General features: G+C 43.3%; 2 long non-coding RNA genes across 2 annotated transcripts; both read right to left on the bottom strand.

The window, feature by feature from the left end:
• Positions 1-11,811: 11,811 nt before the first annotated feature.
• LOC127301238 (uncharacterized) lies at positions 11,812-12,808 on the bottom strand. The gene is made up of 3 exons (XR_007851942.2): positions 12,765-12,808; positions 12,007-12,102; positions 11,812-11,907 (listed from the first exon to the last, which is right to left on the bottom strand). It is a non-coding gene; the product is annotated as an uncharacterized lncRNA (long non-coding RNA).
• A 38-nt stretch (positions 12,809-12,846) lies between these two features.
• LOC139831336 (uncharacterized) lies at positions 12,847-14,908 on the bottom strand. The gene is made up of 3 exons (XR_011746038.1): positions 14,823-14,908; positions 14,106-14,211; positions 12,847-13,065 (listed from the first exon to the last, which is right to left on the bottom strand). It is a non-coding gene; the product is annotated as an uncharacterized lncRNA (long non-coding RNA).
• Between the last annotated feature and the right edge of the window lie 5,271 nt (positions 14,909-20,179).

The raw sequence follows: 20,179 nt of genomic DNA, 5'->3' as shown, positions 1-20,179 counted from the left end.
TCATATATAACTTTAGATGTATAGGGTCTATGGGAATGAGCGGGAAGAACTAACGGAACCGCACACACAAGAATAAAATGAAAATAGAATCACAGGCCGTGGAATAGGGGAATGTGGGCCGCAGGCCCAGAAAAGAACAAAACAACCCCACCAGAAACCCTAAGCCCCATTTCTCTCTTCCTCCCCGACGTCATCTCTCTCTACCGAACAATCTAATCTTGGCCGGCGCTGCCGCTCCTCGCCCCTCCGACGATCCTCCGTCTTCGCCAGCCCCGGCCCTCCTCCTCTAGGCCGTCTCCTCCTCCCCTACGTCCCCAGCTCCACCCGTCCTCACATACCGCGTCAGATCGACGCCGCTGCCTGTGAGGGAGCCGGGCCCCCCACGAACAATCTTGCCGCGGCGGGCTTGCTCGCCGGCGCGTGCGTGCATCCTCGGCACGACGCGCGGCGCTCCGTCGAGCTTGCCCGACCGCGTCGCTCACGTAGCGAGAGGGCGCCGCCGCACTCGCCGATGGGCCGCCGGCCACCGGGACGAGACGGTGGTGACGCGCGCCTTCTTCTTCTCGGGTCTCCCTACATCGGGTACATGTCGCCTCTCCGTGGCAGCGGGCCGGAGCAGCGCCCGGCCCTTCCTCGCGGGCTCCTCCGACGACCGGTGAGACATCTCGTTCTCCCGAACCCTTGGACCGAAACATGACTCTTCACTAGTAGTGTAAAAAATGTCGATCTTGAGCAGGAATTGGTTCACGATTGTTCTACCGTATGGAGCTTTTGTTTGTTCTTCTAGTTTTATTGGATGGTTTTTTATTTCTCGATTTGGTTCTGATTGCTTGGACAGTTGTTCTAATAGCCTCGTAATTGATTTATTTTGTGGCTGGCGTACTTTCATTTGACAAGGATTTCGCCTTGTTTCCGTTGTGTTGTTTTTTTGTTCATGGACACCATGATTCTCTTATGTAAAGATTGAGATATCTCGACTCACGTTATTCTATCATACTTAACTGTTGCGTACAGTATCATCGTCTTATTATTTTCTTGCACGTAAACCATGTAGCGTGATTATGAGTTATGCTTCTATGTTAAAAGTTGGGAACAATATTTCCTCTATTTGTCAAACATTGGAGGGTTTTTCATGTTCGGAAGCTAGCTATGCTTGTATATGAAATGTTGACAAGCTTATGTTCTCGATTGTTAGATCTCTGTTCTTAATTCTTAAGTATCTCGCTTTATGCAGGCACGTCAAGTACGTGTCATGGTTATTGGGCGTAATTTCGACATGTCCGTCTCCTAGCTGCTAATGTCGCGTCCACTACATCCTGCTGCCCATTCCTTCTTCGATCGGGATCTCTCGCTACAGCAACGTTTCCAGGTCTATGTTTCTGTCCCAAGTACTCCATGTTTTCCTTGGACTGCACTGTGTATGTGTATATGCTTGCGTAGAAATGTGGTTTGATTTTGGTCACTACCTTGCTGGTGATGTAGATAAGCTCATTATACTTATTTGACTACATCAATGTCTACCTGAAACTGATTATTTATTTGATGTGGGCAAGTGTTGGACCTTTAGTTCCTGAGAGTTCTGATATAGCTATAATGTTCTGCTTGATTATTTGCATCCTGGCTTTTTTTTTTCTTGATGCTAGTGATGTCCTGGCATTATTTTGTTGCTTTTGCTGATGCTAGCTTGCTGTTGGATTAAAATTTCGTATCTGAAAGGTTGGACATGCATTGATCTGGGTAGGATTGTTTCTGAATGTTGCTGTTTGTTAGGATCGAATTGGGTTTGATCTGTGTCTTGTTTCTTTGACGGACTAGCCTGGTCCGTTTGCTAATTTGGATAGGTAGCAAATCTGATGAATACTTTTGTTTGGAAGCATTAGATTGTTGATGTAGTAGATCTCTGTTTCCTGAATGATTTGACCATTTGCTTGATCAGTTAAGCATCAAAGCTTGACCATCACATGTGAAAGCACTTTGGGTAGTCGCTGATTTGAAGAAACTTTGTTGCTGCTGTTATTGTTATCTGGTAGCACTCTCTTGCAATTGCTTGGATTGGTATTTTCTTAGTAGGCTGTAGCCTTATCTTCTAAAAAGTAGTGTTTTTATTTTGCTGACCATTATATTTGTTCTTGTTTGAGGATAATAAGGAGCACTGAATGACAGTGTTGGCCTTCTTCTTCGACTCCGTGTGCTTGGTTGAGTTTCCTCTCCTCTCTTGAATGCTTGGTCATCAAGTTGATGCCCTGTGGAACTGCTTTGCTGCACTTGGAATGTGCAGTTGATCTGGTGCTATGGTTTATTAGTCTGCTTAGTCAGTTATGGTCTCTGTGACGTGAATGTCCGAAAACAGTAATGGTGATGTCAAATTTTCCAACATGTTGGCTAATTAACCTATATTAACTGATTAGTTAGCTTATGCTGTACTTTAATTTCTTTAAATAACCTGCTGATGGATCCACGAAGGAAACGAAGCGGTGCATTGAAACACAAGAATCACGCACGCGCGCACGTAGTACGAGGAGAGATCCACGCGCGCGCCGATTGATTGAATAAAGCGTGGCAGGTGTACAACTCGATTGCGTAACCGTCACGGAGAATAGTCCCAAGTTTACGCCCTAGGCCAGGAGGACATGCTCTACAGCCTCTCACGCCCGCCCGCCCGCCCGCGATTGACTCGGTCGGTCGGTCCTTTCTTCTTCTTTCTTTTGTTTCGCTGTCCATTTCACGCGCGCAACTCAAGTCCGCCTCAACTCACGCGCGCGCCTGCTGCTGGGCCTGCGGTCTTCAGGGCCGAGCTCTTTGCAGCCATCAAGGAGGGCCGCAGCACCAATGATCCGGTCCGCATAGATGCCATGGAGCCGCAGGTGTTCAAGGCCTTGCTCTGTTTCGTGTACACTGACTCGTTGACGGAGATGAAGCAAGAAGAGGAAGCTACAATGTGCCGAGCATACGCTTGTCGCCGCGGACACATATGACATGGAGAGGCTCAAGCTCATCTGTGAGCACAAGCTGTGCAAGCACATCGATGTCGGCACCGTGGCCAACATCCTGGCGATAGCTGAAGCTCACCGCTGCCATGTGCTAAGGAGTGCGTGCTTCGCCTTTCTTGGCCGTAAGGCGAACCTGACGGCGGTCATGGACAGCGACGGCTTCGAGTATCTCAACGCAAGCTGCCCCTCTCTTGTCAAGGAGCTGCTCGCCATGCACTCGATGACTTAGTTCCGTGACGATGACGCCCATCATGCTGTCTACAATGGTAATTCATGCTTTCTACTTACTACTAGGTATTTGCCATCAGGTACTTGCCCTGTTTCAGCAAGTGGTATCCCCGGTTTCTAGACTTGGTCCTCTTGGCCTGTCGGTATATGATCACATCACTATGTCTATCCTAATTTCCCAAGGAGCTGCAACTTACTTTCAGTTTGTGTCCGTGTGTTACTTCATTCATCTGTGCAACCTTGCCGGTTAATCAGGAATGCTCTATGTTGTGTCTATTGTGACCCAATCTGTATTGGGTATTGCCTTTTTTTTCCCTTGTTTTCAAAAGCTTTCATGAGTAACTCAAGGCTGTTGTGCTGCGTCTGTTTCTTCAGGAAATGACAGAGTAGTTTTTATCTCTGGTTACATGTTAGTTTATCTCATATCTGCAAGACTGCAACTCTACATGTTAATCGGAGAAATGCATTGTTCCCAGTTACAGTCTTTTTGTTGTTACATTTTCCACTACGTCAAAACTCAAAATTTACACAAGTTAGAACTGAAGAAAATAGAGGGGCCGGGGTGTTATTGCCATGAATTCTTGAAGAGAATACAGTGCAGAGATGTTGTACACAACGGTATTCACAAAAAAAAAAAAACACTTTCCACTGCTCTCTGTGTAAGATGGGGAGATTCACACATAGAGAGTATCATGATAAATTCACTTTGGGGGTTGAAAGAGTGCATGATGTGGTACAACAGTATCCGCTGCTCTCTAGAAGATGGGTTGATATGATTGTACACTTATATTCAGTTCCGGGCTTCTTGTTGTCAGTAGTGGAAGTGCTGAAACTTTGAAATCTGCAATACCTGTTCAGAACTACTACAATTTTTCTTTGGTTTGTCACTAGAGGTGTCACATTGATAAAGGGCAATCTTAATAGTAGGCAACTGAATGTGGATCAGGGATGCTATTCACTGTAGAAAATGATTGTACACTTATATTCGCAAAAAAAAAAAGAAAAATGATTGTACACTTATAATCAATTCCAAGCCTCTTGTTGTCAGTAGTAGAAGTGCTGAAACTTTGAAATCTGCAATACCTGTTCAAAGCTACAATTTTTCTTTGGTTTGTCACTAGAGGTGTCACATTGATAAAGGCGAATCTTAATAGTAGGCAACTGAATGTGGATCTGGGATGCTATTTCTCTGTAGAAAATGGTGGCATCCATTATTATCTCATTGGCGAATGAGACATCCATTATTCGTTGTTTTACTTGTGAGCATGCGTGCGCTCAAGGGTTCAAAGGCCATCCCCGGGATTATATGTCCATAATTTAAGTGACTAACTGCACGCCAGTTATTCTATCATATTTTTGAAAAGGTGTATGCTGGATAATTTTTGTTAGTGCCACCACAAAATTCATGATTCCCTAATTTTGACATGGTTTTGGCTTGCATCCGTCAATCTCTTTGAAAGGAGGAAATTACAGACCCACGGGGAAAGAAACCGACCGTTGTACTTTTTTTCAGCGTATGCTATACATTCCGATGAAAAGCCACGGGATGAAACACCATGTTTATTGCTGCAGAATCCTGGGCAGCCGAGAGACGTCCGGTTCTCTCTTTTTTCTTGTTCTGAATCTTTTGTTCGGGTTGTCTCTATGTGCTATATAGCTTATAGAGAAGAATTCAACCCAAAGGTGAAATTTGGAGCAGGCTGTGTGCAATATAGATCCCAGGAGCATCTCACTGAAGGCCCTAACTTAAGGCCGTATAGTTCAACTACGGACAGACATTTTGCGATTGCGTTTGCCACCGGTGGATTTATTGGTCAGCGTATGTCAGACATTAGAGTACTCCCTCCGCCCAAATTATTTTGAACTGGAGGGAGTACATTTTTCTGCTGTTTGCTAGCGCCAATAGTCAGTATCAACAAGTGTTGTATCGACTGAGAGCAGTTTCACTGAAATAAATTATAGCTCAAAGGAGATGTTTTGTTGATGCTTACAATGTTATGCTATTTTACGTTAGCGCTGCTTTTTCTGAAGATTTTGCTTATAACAATGCTATTTTTTTTTATTACATAGGCTTTCATGTTTAGTAAACAATTTAGGAGTTCCACGCCCCATAGCTTGACCTCTCTAGCGTAAGCTACCCTCTATCCAGCACTATCAGTTGGGCCGGGCTGAAATACTCCCTCGCATGATCTATTTCAGGCTTGCAGATTAACTGAGTTTGTTGGGAGAGGGCTTCATGGAGAAGGTCGGGTAGAAAAAATCTAGCAAAAAATTGGAATTTGCCAAATTTATTTAAACTTCTAGTCTAAACTAAACCAGTGATATGGGAGGAGGCAACCGACATAGAATCTTTATAATTTATTATACTAGACTTTTATACTTTAAAAAAAATATTATTCAACGGTACAATATTAAGGAGCATAGTTTTCTTATTTATTTGACACAATTAACCACATAGCAATGCACTCATTATGTTGTCCCTACTTTTTTTTATTTGGCCAATATTGTTGTATTTTGTTCCTTTTATTGGATAAAATTACACCCTGATAATTTTAAATTCTATTCTATTAAAATAAATCATCAATTAGTTGTTAGCAATTTTAGAAACTGTATACATCGTATTTATTGAACATTGAGATTTTTAAGAGTGCAACTTAACAAATATCTTAACATCAGTTTCTACTATATGACTAAATAGCCAAAAAAAATGTCCACATTTAATTTATTGGAACTTCTAGAGTCTGAATTAAACCTTTAATAAGATTATTTAGTTGTTTCGTGTGGTCAGATGTCAAAATGGGCATGGTTTGTGCATACCCGTGGGCACATTACCATATGCACGTCCTGCCCACGAACTTGACGCTTAGGGTATGACACTAGTAGGAAAAGTCATACCTGTGACGCGCCATGTTGCATTGCTGTGGCATATGGCCATGTCCCACTGGTACCGTATGGGGTTGATGCACCACTGGCATATGCACATACCAGTGATGCACAATAAGGTTGCGCCACTGGTCTTTATTTTTTAAACAAGATATGGCCGGTGCCCTGACGCGCGTTGTGGGCGGAAATGAAATTTAAATTCAAATACTAAAACGTGGGAAATTTCTGAATTTTTTCAATCATTCAAAGATAATTTACACAGAAAATATTAAGAAAAACTATCTAACTATGGCTGGTGCTGCTGCGTACTCCTCGTCCTCGTCCTGGGACAACGGTGGGCGGCGTCCATGGCCCCAGCTGCCAAGCGAGGGTACTCTAGGAAGGACGGAAGCGCATGTGGCCTCTGGTGCGGCCAAAGCGGTACGTCGGTGGCGCCTATTGCTGCGGTGGTGCTGGCGGTGGGACCCATTCATAGAATAGTCGTGCTTTCGGTTCGTGGCCAGGCCCGGTGGGTATGCCTGAATCAGGCGTTCTCTAGGGCCAGGATCCCTTGCCACAATCGAGCGCTCCCTAGATGCAATCTTGCGCGTGGTCTTGCTTCCTCGGCCCTCACCCTCCTTTATCTTCCTCATCTCTACTCACTTCTAATCAACATAACTATAGATCAAATCAAAATAAGTTGTCCATAAAAAATATGTGTGTCGACAAAGTGATTCTGTTATGACTCGGCTTCGAGTTTTGTTTGCTGTAAATATCCAATTTCGTGTTTTTGATCGAATTTCATCAAATTTATCGCACACGGTTTTCCGTTTCAAAATTCCTTTGATGAGTAGCTTCACCTTGCCGTTTCGCATAATTTTCGTGTTGTAAGTTCTTCGTTTCACCCTGGCCACCATCGCTGACAACGGGCACGGGCATGGTGGTCTTTCCATGTGCTGGCCTATTGTTGGTTGTGGTAGTGAGTGGTGTCTTTCATGTAGTTAGACTGCCATGCTCCCGGAGCTATAAAAGGTGGTTGAGGTGTGTCCATCTTCGGTGCTCGATGGGCCTTCCGTCGTGGCCGGTGGTCGGCATGCTCCTTTCCGACCCGCTGATACGTCGCAAACGTATCTATAATTTTTGATGCTCCATGCTTGTTTTACACCAATTCCAATATGTTTTGTTTACACTTCGTGGCACTTTTATGCATTTTACGGAACTAACCTATTGACAAGATGCTACAGTTTCAGTTCCCTGTTATCTGTTGATTTGTATTTCAGAAAAGTTGTACAGGAAAAATTCTCGGAATTGGACGAAACAAAAGCCAAAGTTGCTATTTTACCGAAACGAAGACGGGGTCCAGAGGAGAGACGGGGGGGGGGGGGGGGGGGGCCGGGGCCGGCCAAACCCCCCCCAGGCGGGGCCTGGCCGTGGCCCCCACCAAGGCACGGTGTGGGGACCCCGGGCGCCCACCGACCTCGCTCGTTCCCACTAAAAAATACCTTCGACTAGAAACCCTGAAAATAAAGCCTTAGTACACGAAAAGTTCTGTCGCCGACGCCATCGTCCGGACAATGAGACAAGTTTCGGGGTCGAAGTTCTGTTCTGACACCTGCCGGGATGGGGATTGACCCCCGGAGCCATCTCCATCGACTCCACCGCCTCCACTTCGACTTCATGATGGTTCGTGAGTAGTTCCCCTTTGGACTACGGGTTCTCATTTATAGCTAGTTGGTACTCTCTCTCCCATGTACTTCAGTACAATGATCTCATGAGCTGCCTTATATGATTGAGATCCATATGATGTAATCGGTGTTGTGTTTGTTGGGATCCGATAAATTGTGGAATTGTGATCAGATTGTTCATCATATTATCATACTACGTTATTTAAGATCTTGCATGCTCTCCTAAGTACTTATAGTTACCTTGATCAAGTAGTTGCTTGTATCTCCAAGAGGGAGTATTTATGCTCGGTAGTGGGTTCATGCCTCTAGTTTTCTGGAAGAGTGACAATAACTTCTAAGATTGTAAATGTGTTGTTGCTACTAGGGAGAAAACAACAATGTTTTGTCTAAGGATAATTATATTGTTTACTTTACACACATTGCTTAATGCGATTATATGTTGCTTGCAACTTAATACTGGAAGGGGTTCGGATGATAACCTGAAGGTGGATTATTAGTCATAGACGCAGTTGGATTACTGTCTATGTATTATGTTGCAATGCCTAATTAAATACTACAATAACCTTTATCTTATCACAACATGCATTGTCATACCCTCACAATTATCAATTGCTCAACTGTAATTTGTTCACCCAACACATGTTATTTGGAGAGTTACCACTAGTGTAGATATGGGAACCCCGATCCTTATGTCATCATCATTGCTCTACAGTCAACTACACACTGGAAAAAATTTCGGTGCCATCTCCTGTGTGTTACTGCCACTGCTGATGTGTTACTATTATCATTGCTCTCACATTACTTCTTTGCTTTCACATCACCCATGTTACTAGTGCTTTTCCAGGTGCAGCTGAATTGACAACTCCGTTGTTAAGGCTTATAAGTATTCTTTACCTCCCCTTATATCGAATCAATAAATTTGGGTTTTACTTTCCTCGAAGACTGTTGCGATCCCCTTTACTTTCCTCGAAGACTGTATCTTTCACGGAAATTCACCAAGGAAGAAATTGATCAGTTGTGGCTCGGATGCCAGTGGATAAATCGCCGGGACCTGACGGTTTCAATGGGCAGTTTATGAAAAGTTGTTGGAGCATTATAAAATTAAAACATGACTACTACAAACTCCAACTCCACAACTCTCTTCTTCGTATTCTACTAGTATTGTAGCCAAGAAAATAGAAACATACACATGGAACACGGAGAAGAACATCGGCGTGTGAGAATGAATTGAAGGGATATCTTACCTGATGGAGGTGATATGGAGAGAAGTCCATCGAGGACATCCGTATTGCTTGGTCGGCGATCCAATCTGCACACGTCCTGTCCGGCCGGCGATAAGATCAAAGAGAGCGACGTTGCCACCGGCCTCAATGGAGTGCGAGTGCTCCTCTCCTCTCCTCGACAAGTAAAAGTCAAAGTCTAAGTCACACGCGTACCCGCACGCGGTTTGTGACAACGTGCTTCTACTTATAGAGTGAAGCTAGAGGGAAGAAGATGAGAAGAGATAATCCCGGTTCTTTCTTTGCATGCTCGGAGCGTTGGATGGATAGGATAGATGGATGGTTGGGATACATGATGCCACGGATCACTACCATGGATGGCAGTCTCACATAAATGAGTCATGCTTTTAACCACGAAGGTGAGCTAGAAGTTGGGCAATTACTAGGCACGGGTTTTCTGGCCGGAATTTATGGATCCCAAATCTTTAATTCCTTTCTTGGCTTTCCAAGTAATTTTAACACCTATTAGAGAGTCGGAAGATAAAGGACACTGCACAGAAAACTTACCTCCTTCACAACAACGATTTTCTCCGTCTTGGAAAGGGAGAAACCATCAATGGATATCTAGTATATGCATTGTCAAGAGAGCCTAGTAGCCGAAAACCATGGTCTCTGTTGTTCTTTCCATTCAAACAGAGGAAACTTGTAACGATACAACAAAGGAATTTCTCTAAAAAAATAACTAGAATCATCCTAATATAATATACTTTCTCCCGTCACTAATATAAGATGTTTTAGATTACCAAACCATTTTTTTTATTTCTATCAGTGAACGAAGGATGAAATCTCGTGATTAGTTCCCTCAATAAGTTGAACAGAGGAAACTTGGAACTACAATATTCATCTCGAAGGTTTTCGTAGATTACCATTCGCTCCATTCCCCTACAACTGTTGGGACCAATAAAAGCAAGACACGTCCGGGAAACAAGGATGACAAAGTCACCCGATTATTTTATATGTGAAAACCAGGGACCATAACTAATACTTAAATCACTCGGGATGAAATACACCTTTAACATACACACATATGATAAGCATAAATATTAACTGTTCATTCCTACATAAGCTTACTTGACGGAGTAAAGAAAACAATCTAGTGTTGGCAAATATTTTGGCAATTTGCCCCGTCTAACACGCATCAAATCAAATCGGACCAACATGACATAAGATGGGACACCAAGTCACAAAGATGACTTTCCAATACTATAACGCCATGCACAAATTGTTCTCCTCTGTACAAGTTGTACATGTGCGATTTCAAAATACAATCAGCATCCAGTTACAGACCCAGTATTAATCAAGCAACACTGATTCTAGACATCTTAGGTCACTAAGCAGCAAGAGACGAAGGCCAGCCATTTCGTGTCTCACATGCCTTTTTCTTCACCACTGCCAGTAGCTAGGACGCAATCCAATCAACAAAGAAAACGGATCTGGACGTCCATTCTCATCTCGCCACCGGAAGCCTTATCAAATTTATCAACTTTCTTGCGATGCACTCATGGATGCAACCTACAACAAAACGCAGAGGATAAGTGATTCATTCATCGGACACCACAACTTTGAAACCAACAAGATCCATCTAACTCTGCAACCAAAAAAGTAACACCTGGCCCCTTTGTAGCTTCAATAAACTCCTAAGATGGTGACCCATCAATATATTAACAAGACAACATACAATGTGATGCATACGGAAATAATCAACAAATCAAACTAGAAATATTTAGAAACGAGTCTGATCTTTCAACTAGATCACCTAATGTACCAGTTTCCTCGTTGAAATACCTCGCTATTGAACCAGTGCCATACTGAATGGCAGCAAGATTTCCCGGTGAGATAACAAGCAAACAACATCATCAAAAGGCAAACGGCTACTTAACTAAGCGATGAATTAATCAACGCAAACAAAAAGGGAGATAATGCGAATATAAATATTTTATATGCTCAACAGAAGATATTGTTGCAATATTTGCGTCACAATGTTACTACATCAAACATGAACTAGATCAACATCGCTTATTTTGTAGCATCCTCTTCAAGGATGTTGCACACAGGCAACTTGAAATCATGAATGCTCTATGGTGGTAAATCGGTACACAGCTGACTTCTCCACAAAATATTTTGTCTTAACAACCAGGGATATTTCAGTCCAGGAATACTGGTTTCCAACAGAAATTTCACGAGATCCAAGCCCAAGAATGCCATCAAACTTTGCAACCAAAAAAGTACACCCAGCTCCTTTATAGCTTCAATAAACTCCTAATATGGTAACCCAACAATAAAATCCTAATCTCAACCGGATCAAGCTAATTTACAACTAGATAGATGCTATAGCACGATAGAGCACACCAGAACGGGAAAAAGTGCCATCTTGGACTGATTGTGGAGGCAAGCAGCTAAGGTACCTTCTTGTCAGGCCGGGCTCGGGCTCGGACCTTACGACCTCCTTGTCAGGCTCCGGGGTGGTGTCCATCATGTCCAGGCCTTCCCCTTCCTCGCACAGCCAACTCAGCAACATAGCAGTGGCCACTACCGAGCGGCGCGGCCCGGAGGCCAAGGGCCATCCGAACCTACCACAGCGTAGTTCATTTGTAGCTAGAAGCACTATGCTGCAGAAAGTGAAAGGATTGTAATAACACTCAATAGACAAAAGCACTATGTGGTCAATAACATCATTATTCTTTCGGAGATTCAACTATGGAGAAGAGGTGAACAAAGACAATCTTAAATGACAGATTGTCTTACCACACAGACATCTTGGTTTCCAACAAAAATTTCTTGCGATCCAAGCCCAAGAATGCCATCAAACTTTGCAACCAAAAAAGTAATACCTAGCTCCTTTATAGCTTCAATAAACTCCTACTATGGTAACCAAACAATATATTAATAATACAGCATACAGTGTGATGCATACGGTCAGAGATAATGAACAGATCAAACTAGAAATATTGAGAAACGAACCTGATCTTTCAACTAGATCACCTATTGTAACACTATCCTCACTGAAATACCTCACATTTCAACCAATGCCATACTGAATGGCAGCAAGCTTTCCTGCTGAGATAACAAGAGCAAACAAAATCATCAAAAGCAAACAACTACTTAACTGAGCGATGAACTAATCAAAGCAGAACAAAAAGGGAGGCAGTGAGAAATATAAATATTTTATATGCTAAACAGAAGATATTGCTGCGACATTCGCGTCACAATGTTACTACATAAAACAGGAACTAGCTAAACATTGGTTATTTTGTAGCATCCTCTTTGAGGATAGTGCACACTTGCACCTAACTTGAAATCATGAACGCTTTATAGTGGTTAATCAGCACATGTCTAACTTCCCCACAAAATATTTTGGCTTATCAACCAGGAATATTTCAGTCCACTAGATGCGACCAAACAAATTCAAGCAAAAGCTACAGGAGCATAATTTCCAATGCTACTCAAAATTATAGGATAAATAAGTGGCTACAGTATTGATACCATCAATGGTATGGTCTGGCAGCCACCAGGGGCGCAATTAAATACATTTCTGCTGTCAAGTTTTACTTAACCATTCAAATACTATATCAAAGAATCGGAAAAAAACTAATTCGTTTTCAACTGGAACAAGCTAATTTACAACTAGAATACTAGATAGAGGATAGAGCATGGTAAAGCACACCATAATGGAAAAAGGGCCATCTTAGAGTGATTGTGGAGGCGAGCAGCCAACGTACCTTCTAGTCAAGCTGAGCTCGGGGTCAGACCTGATAACCTCCATGTCGCTCCGGGTGGTGCCCCGCATGTCCAGTGCTGTCACATTCCTCATGCAGCTACAGCCGGTCCACGCCCAGTTCAGCGACATGGCGGTGGCCACTACCGAGTGGCGGAGTCCAGAGGTCAAGGGCCATCCGATCCTACCACCACGCAGCCAGCGAGCCCAATGGCAATAGCACTGCTTAAGGCGGAACTGCCCGGACCGAATCGCCATGCCATTTGCTTTGTCACAGGTCTCCTTGGTCACCTCCATCCAAGGATCTGCCAAAGTAAAGTTACCACATTTCAGTCCACTCTAGATGCGCAAAAGAGAAATTCTAGTTCGGAAAACAATAGAAATAGAGCTACTTGGCAACTGAATCATCACAAGAAACTATATAACTAAAAGGCATGCATTCAGTTTTTCATGGCCAACAAATAAAACAAAAACATTCATACTACCTTCCCATAAGCAACAACACATCTGTTGTATCCAGCCATGCGATTCTAACTAAAATTCATCGGTTATTCGCATTCAAGAAATAAGATCAAAATCATGACATCAAATTGTATTCAAGTTGATCTGGTACACTAGGTACATTTGCTAACATGGAGCTAACTAAAACATGAAGCTATCAATTCCAAGACAAGCTCATTTAATTCTAATGATCCTACCTTAAGAGCATTTGCACTAACACATGTATATAAAGTTCAACAAAAATGAAAGTTGATTTTCAGTCAAGCTCCATAGGCAGAGAGAGATACCATGCATATTCCATAAGAAAATTGACAAAGCCAGCCAGCGAAACCAATAGAAACATGATCCAATCGACAAACAAGTACATGCTAACGTGCCCAAACAATAACTCAATATGCATGCTGATATCACCATCAATGTATAGTGCATTAACATTGTTGTTTAAACCTGAACTATAAATCTAGTTGAAGTCAAATTCATAGAAATAGGCAAGCTAATCTAAAGCTATCCTGCATCTTACCAATATAGTACTAATGACCCTACAATTGCAACAAAATCAAGCTACAACAGTATGCTACGATCAAGTGTAGCATAACTCTTTTCTCGGCATGTTCTATAGCTAGAACTAGAACCATGTTTCTCTTATTACTAGAAGATGTAACTGATGAAACAATTTCCATGTCGTGCAACAATCAATTTAGGGGCATAAATCCATTTTCCGAGATGAGCAACAACACAATCATCAATCAGCCAACAAAAGAAGGCACCATGAGGCACCTTACTATGAGCCGTAGCCATTCTTGCCGGCCGGAGACGTTAGGTGGAGGAAGTCATCTTGTCTCACCTGACTTCATCTTCACCACTGCGATTAGCTAGGATGCCATCCAACCAACAAAGAAAACGGATCCGGACGTCCCTTATCCATCTCGCCACCGGCAAGAAATTCCAACCTACAACAAAACGCAGAGGATAAGTGATTTATTCATCAGACAACACAACTTCGGAAAGTGGACAACATCTCACCAACAAGATCATTTCACATGAACACAACAAATGAATTCAATCATCCGCTAGCAACTTCCATATCGTAATTTCAATATACCAGAAAAAGCTCTTGGAAAACAACACTAGCTAAGCTCCAAAAAAGAATTTATGCTCAGAACACTCATATAGCACAAACATGGTTTGTACTACATAAAAATTCCTGTTAGTAAAGATTCCAAAATGCTAAATGTATTCCAGAGAGGTCCCAGGTTAAGAAAAAATGCTGGCTCCAGGTCCTGGACCTTATGAAGCTGGAGTGTTTCGTTTGGGTAACTCTATTATGAGGATATATCATATAACCGATTAGCAAAACAGAGAGGTCATATGCCCTTTTCATCACCCCGCCTATATTTCGCCCATAAACACAACTACTATCAGATACACCGCAGAATAATAAACTCAAGTGGTGTTGTACAAAGTACCATAACCAAATCTTAGGAATCATAACACCAACACTAAATCTTAACCGGTAGATCGCAGAGCATGCACAGATGGCAAGGGAGAACCATAAACTCACCTAAAATGCCATAGAAGGCGATGAAGTGTATTGCACAAGGAACTCTACCATACAGAGACTTGAACTTCCATCTAGGACGTAGCATGATAATGACAAGAGCAGTCAGCTCATTCCCGTGCAGGCTGCCAAGTCTAAGTCAACAAGCATGGAGGAAAAAACATCAAGATTAAACTAATAAGGGAATATCACTATAAGAACAAAATGATGCAGAATTAACAAGACAAAGTAGCTAAACACTTTATTTCACAGCGACAGTTTGTTGCCTGCATCTGTCATCCATCGAAACAATACAACCATTGGGAGACGTGGCACAACAAAGCATCGGCAAAATTCTAATTACTGTCTATAGGCAACTCTTAGAGCAACTATAATATAAATAGATGTGATGTCAAGTTACAAAGATCCAGGTCCTCTTAGAGGAAGTCTAGCCGACCCCAAAACTCAAGCTCACAACATAAAATAATTCCTTATTATATCTAACAATTTCCATATAACTTTGCCGACTCAAATATAGAGCGTCGAACTAACACGTACCTTTATGCTGCTCAAAAGTAGATACAACTCCTCTACCAGGTAAGCTCTCAAAACTCAACAGCAACCACATGGAGATCTCTCCCAACATGGTGATTTAAAACTGCCCTGTGAATCATATAATCAATAGTTCAGCTTTCGCTTAAATTATTTTAGAAAATTATAACATACATGAGAAGATGACGAACATAAATTAAACATTAAGAGATTCAACATCAATCTTAAGAAAATGGGGAAGACGAGAGTTTACACCAAGTTTAAGGGCATGATAGAATTATTTTTGTCAGCACAGTGCTAAAAAGCAACATGAATATTAAGTTGTAAAACATCAAAGGGAACTACTACTCAATGCTCAAATAAGTTACACGCTGGATTCACCAAAACTAGTCTAAATCCTAACCAATGCAACTAGGCCATCAAACAACGGGGCAACAATTCAGTCCATAGGACTTAAGCAACCTTAATGAGGCAACCATGAAAACTGAACTAAGAAAAAACAATATGGTTACATGAACAGAATCCAATAGCCGTAAATTGATAGATTCTCGCCAATCGCTGACAAGCCCACCGCATTGTAAAAAACGAAGACTTTCTAGACACTAACCCTCCAAACAGTTAAAAATGTTCAGTGTGCGGAAACATGTAGGCCATCAGCTCGACGGCCGGGACATATTACCGCCACAATGGCATCATAGAGAACAAAGGGAGCCAGAGAACAGATGGATGAACCGAGGAGCTCACAAGAGATTTGCATCCGAGTCGGAATGTAACTGCTGATCGTCGAGGTAGTCAAAGATGAGGCCAGGAACATTGTCCACCTACAAAAAACAAACTTTAATCTTGTTTCACCAACCTAAGGTTTCAGCTAACTAATTAGATAAAACGGCCAGGAAACTAGTACTATTAAACACTTCAATTTATTGAACTAATTAGGTGCACATAACAGCAGTTCACTAACAAAAAATCCAATATTAATATACCATGATCCGAATAATAACATGGAAACTCTATCTCATTTATAATTCGGATAGTTTGCATCTGATATATTCTTAAGTTAAATTTGTTGCATCAAGTTAAAGTCCTAGTAGATGTACTACATTATCACAAGACATGCATTCCTAGTAGCTGAACTATGAACTGGAATTAATTACAAATACTCATTTGGCTATCTTCTTCACGCATCTATTTCCATGAATCACACCACTAGGATTAATTACGAAACACCAAACAGACACGCATCTTTCTAATTACATCAGAGGCATAGTGTGACAAACAAAGCAAAAGTGCAAAACTAAACAGCACCAACGGCACGCCAAAGGGAAAAAATGGCCTTCCATGCCGGAGCTCATCATGCCTTGGCGGCCATGATAGCGGTGCCACCCTCTCCTTCTTCATCTCCCTCCCCTTTCCTGTTGGCGGTCGTCGATCGAGGTAGGCGTGTCGCTCCCCGCTCCTGCTGCCATGCCAAGAAACAAATTTTCAGTCAAACTGAATTAGGAGAAGAAGATGATGATTTGCTTTAGTCTTTGGTTTACCGGACGTCGACGTCCCGTGGCAAGGCGCGGAAATGACAGCTCGGCCGGACCTTGGAGATGGGTGACGAACTGCAGCACGACGGCTTCATCCTGACCGAGGGCGCCGGCCGGACGGCCGCATCCGCACAGATGCGACGGGAAGGGCGCGTCCATGGGCTCGTCAACCGGTCACGACGAGAAATCGACCGGGGAAAGGGCCCAGAGAGGCGCCATCGCGTCCAGGCTGGTGCCTAGCGCGCGACGCATTTAGCGAGCTTGACGGAGAACCGGCGAGCAAGGCCGCCACGGGTCCTTGGCGCCGTGTGTGTCCTGGCCGCGGGTGGGGAAGCTGGAGGAGCGGCGGTGGGGTATTTCGGGCGGTGGGTGGGGAGGCTGGAGGAGGCAGAGAGAATGGGGATGGAGGAGGGAGTCGTGCGTTTGGTGAGCCGTGCGTTGTGTTTCTTGGCGATTTGCCTTCTTTCCAAGAGATTCTGTTTTAATTCTCTTTCGCAAATTTTGGGATGCTTTTTTAATAGAAATGTTTAAATTTACTCACCGCCGTCTAAATTTAATGTGCCGACGCGTGCGGTTAGTGGTTCCCTGTCTTTTACCTGGTTGGAGAGGAGTCCATATCGATCTATCTTCACTTTTGACACGCTCTCCAGATTTGCCTTGTTTCGAGAAGGTTGTGTTTTAATTATTCTCCGTAAATTCTGGAGGCCTTCTCGATACCAGTGTATCCAAATTTAATTATTGTGCAACAGACCTAGACACCTAGTACAAAATGAAAGGCTATGCTAGCATCTACTACTAATTATCATCTCATGTACGTACATGACTACATGAGTCCATCCATAGTACATGCACACCTTCGTATCTTCTAGCTCTTCACAACGAGAACCCCTTTTGCTCTCCTTCATGCCAAGCCATCGAAGACAACGGTCGATCTACGACGGGTTAATTTGCAGGCATGCAGTCCGTCGCCAATGCCATGCTCGCCGGTGAAGAGGGAGACGCGTGCAGATTCTCGAGTGGGTCATTTGTCGCCCTCGTCGGTGTAGTATAGCTCAACGGCGTACGAGTCACGTCTCATCATGCATGTCGGTGTTGGGCCATCGTCCATGCTACCTAGTCGTTTATCGAGCTCGCACGCGCAGAACACACGTCGACGTAAGTACATCGGACGAACATCACTCGCGTCATCCTGCACCGACAGGCATCGCTTCCCCGACATTTAATGAAGGACACTATATGATGGTGTCAACATTTCGCTTGACACCTGGACGAGAGGTGCAACCTCACCGTTGGACGACGGCGCCAAGTTCCCTCGTGGCACCTCCGCGCTCAACGACATCATCATGACTCTTGGTTTAGATCTACTTAACTTTAATATACAAAAATCGAGCTCATGTTCCCAAAATTATTCCATCAAACGGGCTATGAACATGTGTGTAGGAATGAGTGTCGAGAGAGAATTCCTAGGAGTATCGAGGTAGAGGACTAGGCCAGGGGGCGCTCGAGGCCACGTTTGTAGCTAGGGTGTGTCGGTGAAGGCATGGTGGAGCGGCTTCTTCTCACGGAGGCAACAACCTTGAGGATGGGCAAGACAACTGACATTGACTAATGTGGTCACTGGCTTCCCGCTTCAACGACGCACCGCGGAGTGGCACATTGACACGAAATCTCCGTTGAGGCCATCTGGTCGGCGAACCCTAACAATTCCTTGTCTCCGTCATCCCGCGCGACGTATTTTGGGTGCTTAGCTTCCCCCTTCATGTGTCTTGATATGTTTACTTACTTTAGACTCTCGATGCTTTGCCCCTCGATCCCTAGGTCATTCGAAAAGATATGTGTTGGCAAAGGCCTCATGTGGCGTCTCTACATCTCTCCAATGATGGTTAGTGCAAGTGTCTAACAAAAACATTTTATGTAGATAAAGCCGTTGTATAACCATCCACCCCTTTGATAACGAAGAACACGTGTGGTATGAGTTTTCACGAAAAAAGAGCATGTGCCGTATGCCCCATGTCGACGGCCTCATTGTAGTGGACGCGGTGCGGCCATAAATGTGATGCCACAATATGCGAGGCAGATGTATGCAAAAGTAAACTCAATTGTCAACATCAAAGGCGAGGTTTTATCGAGCTCGCTCGGTGAACACACGTCGACGGAAGTCCATCAGACGGACATCACTCGCGTCATCCTGCACCGACAGGCATCGCTTCCCTGACATTTAATGAAGGACACTCTATTAGGGTGATGGTGTCAACATTTCGCTTGACACCTGGAGGAGAAGTGCAACCTCACCGTTGGACAGGGCGTACGCATAAGGCTGGACGGTAGACCGTGGCCGATCCTGAATTTTTAGAAAATGTTTTATATTTAGTCATTTGAGCAACACATGAGCGGTAAAAATAGAAATCAGAGGTGTGTGCCCACCCTGAGGTATTTTTGTGCGTCCGCCATTATCGTTGGACGACGGCGCCAAGTTCCCTCATGGCAACTCGATGCCGTGAATAGAGACGCCCCCTTGTCGCACCTCCGTGCTCAAAGGCATCATCATGACTCTTGGTTTAGATCTACTTAACTTTAACATACATAAATCGAGATCATGTTCCCAAATTATTCCATCAAACGGGCTATGAACATGTATTCTAGGGAGTCGAGACTCGAGAGCGAGGGTGTTTGGTGAGCCGTGCGTTATGTTCTCTTTTCTTTTCGCTGATTTGGGAGGTTCTATTTTAATTCTCTCTCTCGCAAATTTTGGGAGTGCAAGTGTCTAAATTTACTCACTGCCGCCCAAATTTATTGTGCAGACGCGTGCGGTTGGTGGTTCCTGTCTTTTGACTGGTTGGAGAGGAGTCATACTGATCATATCTTCACTTTTGACATGCTTTTCACGATTTGCCTTGTTTCGAGAAGTTTGTCCTTTAATTATTGTCCATAAATTCTCGAGTAGTACAGATCGGAGTACCTAACAATTACATGTATACGTACATTACTACTACATGAGCCCATCCTTAGACTAGTCACAATGGGGAGTATCATATAGTAGTATCATGCATATGGTACTAGTGTGTGATGCTATCTTCACAATGCATAGTATCATGTAGTAGTATCATAGGTCAATTATATTTAGTGATTTGTAGAATCTCAATGCAAAAGTGTGTACAAGATTAGTTTGACATTAATTTTTCTAGTTTTATGTGCTATGATACAAAGATTTCTACCTATGATACTACTATCATCTCTTTCTTCATTTATTGATGTGACACATCAGCTTTTTGCATGCATGTGTTGCATGATACTAGC

Source organism: Lolium perenne, chromosome 5 (genome assembly GCF_019359855.2).
Source record: "Lolium perenne isolate Kyuss_39 chromosome 5, Kyuss_2.0, whole genome shotgun sequence".
Lineage (NCBI taxonomy): Eukaryota > Viridiplantae > Streptophyta > Magnoliopsida > Poales > Poaceae > Lolium > Lolium perenne.
Note: the sequence above shows the minus strand (reverse complement) of the source record. Positions and strands in the feature narration are given on the sequence as shown.